The sequence below is a fragment of the Bos javanicus genome, chromosome X (assembly GCF_032452875.1).
Source record: "Bos javanicus breed banteng chromosome X, ARS-OSU_banteng_1.0, whole genome shotgun sequence".
Classification (NCBI taxonomy): domain Eukaryota; kingdom Metazoa; phylum Chordata; class Mammalia; order Artiodactyla; family Bovidae; genus Bos; species Bos javanicus.
Window position 1 is genome coordinate 99,373,449 of NC_083897.1, and position 6,995 is coordinate 99,380,443.

Sequence of the window (6,995 nt, forward strand, 5' to 3'; positions counted from 1 at the left end):
TATATAAATCTTCTTCATCCACCTCTATTTATCTTTGCATATCTATTCTTTCTTCCTTTTATTTCTTTCCTTTCCTCTCAATGTATTTGTTAGTTTTGTTTCCATTGGTTTATTCCCCACTTGGCACCTTGCTTTAGTTTTGCTTTCCAGTTTGTAATTAAATTAGTTTTTTTCTTAACTGGTAAATATAATTTTTTATTTCATTTGTTTGCCTGATCAATCTACTATACTTCACTTTTGTTGAACTGTTTTCACTTTGCTCATGGGTGTATATGTATATGTGTATATTCCATTATTTTAATTATTATTTGCCTGATTTTGTAACTGCCATTGGTTTGGGGGTCATCTCTGGTTTCTCATTTCTGGATATTTGTTTTACTCTCCCTTAATGCCATAACAAACCACTTGTGGAATATTCATTCCTGACCGGAGATCAAACCCTGAGCATTTGGAGTGGGAGCACTGACTCCAAGACCCTACACTACCAGAGAATTAACCCTAGGGAGTATCAAATAGTGAGAGCTCACACAAAGGAAACTGCTTGAATACAAGACCCAGCATCACCCAACAATCAGTAACACCCTGTGAAGGATGACTCATCTAAACAACAAGCAAAACAAAAATACAAACCCAATCACCAGCAGACAAGAGTACCACCTCACACAGAATTGCAAATAAGAGGAAAAACAAACAAACAAACAAAAACTCAGCACAAGTCTCACCCTATACTAAGCTCACACAAACCAATGAACCAAATTTAGAAGGTCAGACCAAAACGAAGAAAGAATTCAACCTTCTTCAAGGAAAGAATTCAACTTTCCTTGAAGTCTGTAAAAAGGAGACCACAAACACAGTAACTTAAAAAAAAAATGAAAAGGCAGAGAAATACTGCACAAATGAAGGAGCAAACTAGAAACACAGAAGTCCATATAAATGAAGAGGAAATAGGAAAATTACCTGAAAAATAATTCAGAATAATGATAGTAAAGACGATCAAAACCTTGAAAACAAAATGGAGAAAACACAAGAATCAATTAACAAAGACCTAGAAGAATTAAAGAATAAGCACACAGAAACAAACAACACAATTACTGAAATTAAGCATACTCTAGAAGGAATCAATAGCAGAATATCTGAAGCAGAAGAACGAATCAGTGAGCTGGAAGATTAAATGGAGGAAATAACTTCTGAAGAGCAGAAAAAAGTAAAAAGAATGAGAGTTGAGGACAGTCTCAGAGACCTCTGGGACCATATCAAATGCACAAACAATCAAATTATATGGGTCCCAGAAGAAGAAGAGTGAAAGAAGGGTATGAGGAAATTTTTGAAGAAATTATAGTTGAAAATTTCCCCAGTGTGGAAAAGGAAATAGTCAATCAAGTCCAAGAGGCACAAAGAGTCCCATATAGGATAAGCCCAAGGCAAAACATGCCAAGATACATATTAATCAAACTAACAAAGACTAACATTGGGGTACACTTGTCTCTTTCAGTTCTGATTTACTCAGTATGTATGCCCAGCAGTGGGAATTCTGTGTCGTATGGCAGTTCTATTTCTGGCTTTTTAAGGAATCTCCACACTGTTCTCCATAGTGGCTGTACTACTTTGCATTCCCACCAACAGTGTAAGAGGGTTTCTTTTTCTCCGCACCCTATCCAGCATTTATGGTTTGTAGACATTTGGATAGCAGCCATTCTGATCGGTGTGAGATAGTACCTCATTGTGGTTTTGACTTTCAATTCTCTGATAATGAGTGATGTTGAGCATCTTTTCATGTGTTTGTTAGCCATCTGTATGTCTTCTTTTGAGAAATGTCTGTAGAGTTCTTTGGCTCATTTTTTTAATTGTGTGGCTAATTTTTTTCTGGAATTGAGCTACAGGAGTTGCTAGTACGTTTTTGAGATTAATTATTTGTCAGTTGCTTCATTTGCAAGTATTATCTCTCATTCTGAAGGCTATATTTTCACCTTGCTTATAGTTTCCTTCATTGTGCAAAAGCTTTTAACTTTAATTAGGTCCCATTTGCTTATTTTTGCTTTTATTTCCATCACTCTGGGAGGTGTATCATAGAGGATCCTGCTATGATTTAAGACAGAGTGTTTTGCCTATGTTTTTCTCTGGGAGTTTTATACGCACTCCTATAATTAAATCTTTAATCAATTTTGAGTTTATTTTTGTATATGGTGTTAGAAAGTGTTCTAGTTTCATTCTTATACAAGTGGTCGACCAGTTTTCCAAGCACCACTTGTTAAAGAGATTGTCTTTTCTCCATTGTATATTCTTGCCTCCTTTGTCAAAGATAAGGTGTCCATAGGTGCATGGATTTATCTCTGGGCTTTCCATTTTGTTCCATTGATCTATATTTCTTTGTGCCAGTACCATACTGTCTTGATGACTGTAGCTTTGTAATATAGCCTGAAGTGAGGCAGGTTGACTCCTCTAGTTCCATTATTCTTTCTCAAGATTGCTTTGGCTATTCGAGGTTTTTGTATTTCCATACAAATTGTGAAATATTTGTTCTAGTTCTGTGAAAAATACCGTCAGTAGCTTGACAGGGATTGCATTGAATCTATAGATTGCTTTGGGTAGCACACTCATTTTCACTATATTGATTCTTCCGATCCATGAACATGGTATATTTCTTCATCTATTTGTGTCCTCTTTGATTTCTTTCATCAATGTTTTATAGTTTTCTATATATAGGTCTTTTATTTCTTTCAGTTCAGTTCAGTCGCTCAGTCGTGTCCAACTCTTTGCAACGGCATAAATTGCAGCATGCCAGGCCTCCCTGTCCATCACCAACTCCCAGAGTTCACTCAGACTCACGTCCATCGAGTCAGTGATGACATCCAGTCATCTCATCCTCTGTCGTCCCCTCCTCCTCCTGCCCCCAATACCTCCCAGCATCAGGGTCTTTTCCAATGAGTCAACTCTTTGCATGAGGAAGCCAAAGTTTTGGGGTTTCAGCTTTAGCATCAGTCCTTCCAAAGAACACCCAGGACTGATCTCCTTTGTTTCTTTAGGTAGATTTATTCCAAAGTATTTTATTCTTTTCGTAGCAATGGTGAATGGAATTGTTTCCTTAATTTCTCTATTTTCTCGTTGTTAGTGTATAGGAATGCCAGGGATTTCTGGGTGTTAATTTTATATCCTGCAACTTTACTATATTCCTTGATTAGCTCTAGTAATTTTCTGGTGGTGTCTTTAGAGTTTTCTATGTGGAGGATCATGTCATATGCAAAGAGTGAGAGTTTTACTTCTTCTTTTCCAATCTGGATTCCTTTTATTTATTTTTCTTCCCTAATTGATGTGGTTAAAACTTCCAGAACTATGTTAAATAGTAGTGTTGAGAGTGTGCATCCTTGTCTTGTTCCTGACTTTAGGGGAAATGCTTTCAATTTTTCACCATTGTGCATAATGCTTGCTGTGGGTTTTTCATATATGGCTTTTATTATGTTGAGGTATGTTCCTTCTATGCCTGCTTTCTGGAGGGTTTTTATCGTAAATGGATGTTGAATTTTGTCAAAGGCTTTCTCTGCATCCATTGAGATAATCATATGGTTTTTATCTTTTAATTTGTTAATATGGTGTATGATATAGATTGATTTGCAAATATCAAAGAATCCTTGTATCCCTGGGATAAAGCCCACTTGGTCATGATGTATGATCTTTTTGATATGTCATTGGATTCTGTTTGCTAGAATTTTGCTCAGGATTTTTGCATCTATGTTCATCTTTGGTATTGGCCTGTAGTTTTCTTTTTTTGTGGCATCTTTGTCTGGTTTTGGTATTAGGGTGACGGTGGCTTCATAGAATGAGTTTGGAAGTTCACCTTCCTCTGCAATTTTCTGGATGAGTTTGAGTAGGATAGGTGTTAGCTCTTCTCTAAATTTTTGGTAGATTTCAGCTGTGAAGCCGTCTGGTCCTGGGCTTTTGTTTGTTGGAAGATTTCTGATTACAGTTTTGATTTCTGTGCTTGTGATGATTCTGCTAAGATTTTCTACTTCTTCCTGCTTCAGTTTTGGAAAGTTATACTTTTCTAAGCATTTTTCCATTGCTTCCAAGTTGCCCGTTTTATTGGCATATAGTTGCTGATAGTAGTCTCTTATGATCCTCTGTATTTCTGTGTTGTGTCTTGTGATTTCTCCATTTTCATTTTTAATTTTGTTGATGTAACACTTCTCCCTTTTTTTCGTGATGAGTCTGTCTAATGGTTTGTCTTTTTATCTTCTCAAAGAACCAACTTTTAGTTTTGTTGATTTTGGCTATGGTCTCCTTTGTTTCCTTTGCATTTATTTCTGCCCTAATTTTTTTATGATTTCTTTACTTCTTCTAACCCTGCCGTGCTTCATTTCTTCTTTTTCTAGTTGTTTTCAGTGTAGAGATAGTTATTTATTTGATTTTGCTCCTGTTTCTTGAGGTATGCTTGTATTGCTATGAATGTTCCCCTTAGCACTGCTTTTACTGAATCCCATAGGTTTTGAGTGGTTGTGTTTTCATTCGTTTCTATGCATATTTAGATCTCTTTTTTAATTTCTTCTGTGATTCATTGGTTTATCAGAAGTGTGTTGTTTAGCCTCCATATGTTTGTATTTTTAATAGTTTTTTTCCCTGTTCAGTTCAGTTCAGTCACTCAGTTGTATCCGACTCTTCGCGACCCCATGAATCGCAGCACGTCAGGCCTCCCTGTCCATCACCAACTCCTGGAGTTCACTCAGACTCACGTCCTTTGAGTCAGTGATGCCATCCAGCCATAATTGACATCTAATCTTACCACATTGATGATTTCAATTTTTTTTTTTTAATTTACCAAGGCTAGATTTATGGCCCACGATGTGATCTATCCTGGAGAAAGTTCTGTGTGCACTTGAGAAAAAGGTGAAATTCATTGTTTTAGGGTGAAATGTCCTCAGTTCAGTTCAGTTCAGTCGCTCAGTCATGTCTGACTCTTTGTGACCCCATGAATTGCAGCATGCCAGGTCTCCCTGTCCATCACCAACTCCCAGAGTTCACTCAAACTCATGTCCATCGAGTTGGTGATATCAGTTAGATCTAACTGGTCCATTGTATCATTTAAATTTTGTTTTTCTTTGCTAATTTTCTGTTTAGTTGATCTATCCATAGGTGTGAGTGGGGTATAAAAGTCTCCCACTATTATTTTTTTTCCATGATATAATGTTTTTTTTTTAATTTTTATTTTATTTTTAAACTTTACAATATTGTATTAGTTTTGCCCCTTTCATACTTGTTAGCATTTGCCTTACATATTGCAGTGCTCCTATGTTGGGTGCATATATATTTATAATTGTTATATCTTCTTCTTGGATTGATCCTTTGATCATTGTGTAGTGTTATTCTTTTTCTCTTTTCACGGCCTTTATTTCAAAGTCTATTTTATCTGATATGAGTATTGCTACTCCTGCTTTCTTTTGGTCTCCATTGGTGTGAAATATCTTTTCCCAGCCCTTCACTTTTAATCTGTATGTGTCCCTTCTTTTGAGGTGGGTCTCTTGTAGACAGCATATATGGGGTCTTGTTTTTGTATTCATTCAGCCAGTCTTTGTCTTTTGGTTAGGGCATTCAAACCATTTACATTTAAGGTAACATTTATAAGTATGATCCTGTTGCCATTTACTTTGTTGTTTTGGGTTCGAGTTTATAAACCTTTTCTCTGTTTCCTGTCTAGAGAAGATCCTTTAGCATTTGTTGAAGATCTGGTTTGGTGGTGCTGAATTCTCTCAGCTTTTGCTTGTCTGTAAAGCTTTTGATTTCTCCATATTTGAATGAGATCCTTGCTGGGTACAGTAATCTGGATTGTAGGTTTTTCTCTTTCATCATTTTAAGTATGTCCTGCCATTCCCTTCTGGCTTGAAGAATTTCTATGGAAAGATCAGCTGTTATCCTTATGGGGATCCCCTTATGAGTTATTTGTTATTTTTCCCTTGCTGCTTTTAATATTTGTTCTTTGTCTTTGATCTTTGTTAATTTGAATAATATGTGCCTTGGGGTGTTTTGCCTTGGATTTATCCGATTGGGACTCTCTTGGTTCCTTGGACTTGGGTGACTATTTCCTTCCCCATTTTAGGGAAGTTTTCAATTATTCCCTCCTCAAATATTTTCTCATGGTTTTCTTTTTGTCTTCTTCTTCTGGGACTCCTACAATTAGATTGTTGGGGCATTTAACATTATCCCAGAGGTCTCTGAGGTTGTTCCCATTTCTTTTAATTCTTTTTTCTTTTTTCCGCTCTGCTTCATTTATTTCTACCATTTTATATTCCACCTCATTTATCCTATTTTCTGCCTCAGTTATCTATTGTTGGTTCCCTCCAGAGTGCTTTTGATCTCATTTATGGAATTATTCATTATTGATTGAATCTTTTTTATTTCTTCTAGGTCCTTGTTAAACTTTTCTTGCATCTTTTCAATCCTTGTCTCCAGACTATTTATCTGTAACTCAATTTTGTTTTCAAGATTGTAAATCATTATTACTATCATTATTCTGATTTCTTTTTCAGGTAGACTCCTTATCTCCTCCTCTTTTGTTTGGTTTGATGGGCTTTTCTCATGTTCCTTTTTCTGCTGAGTATTTCTCTGCTGTTCCCATGTTGTTTAGATTGCTGTGTTTGGGGTGGACTTTCTGTATGCTGGAAGTTTGCAGTTCCTCTTTATTGTGGTGGTTCCTCCCTGTGGGTGGGGTTGGATGAGTGGCTTGTCAAGGTTTTCTGGTTAGGGAAGCTTGTGTTGGTGTTCTGGTGGGTGGAGCTGGATCTCTTCTCTCTAGAGTGCAATGAAGTGTCCAGTAGTGAGTTTTGAGGTGTCTATGGGTTTGGTGTGACTTTTGGCCGCCTGTATTTTTGTGTTAAGTCTTATGTTCCTGCATTGTTGGAGAATTAGCTTGGTATGTCTTGCTCTGAAACTTGTTGGCTCTTGGGTGGAGCTTGGTGTCAGTGCACATATGGATGCCTTTGAATGACCTGTTGTTGATTAATGTTCCC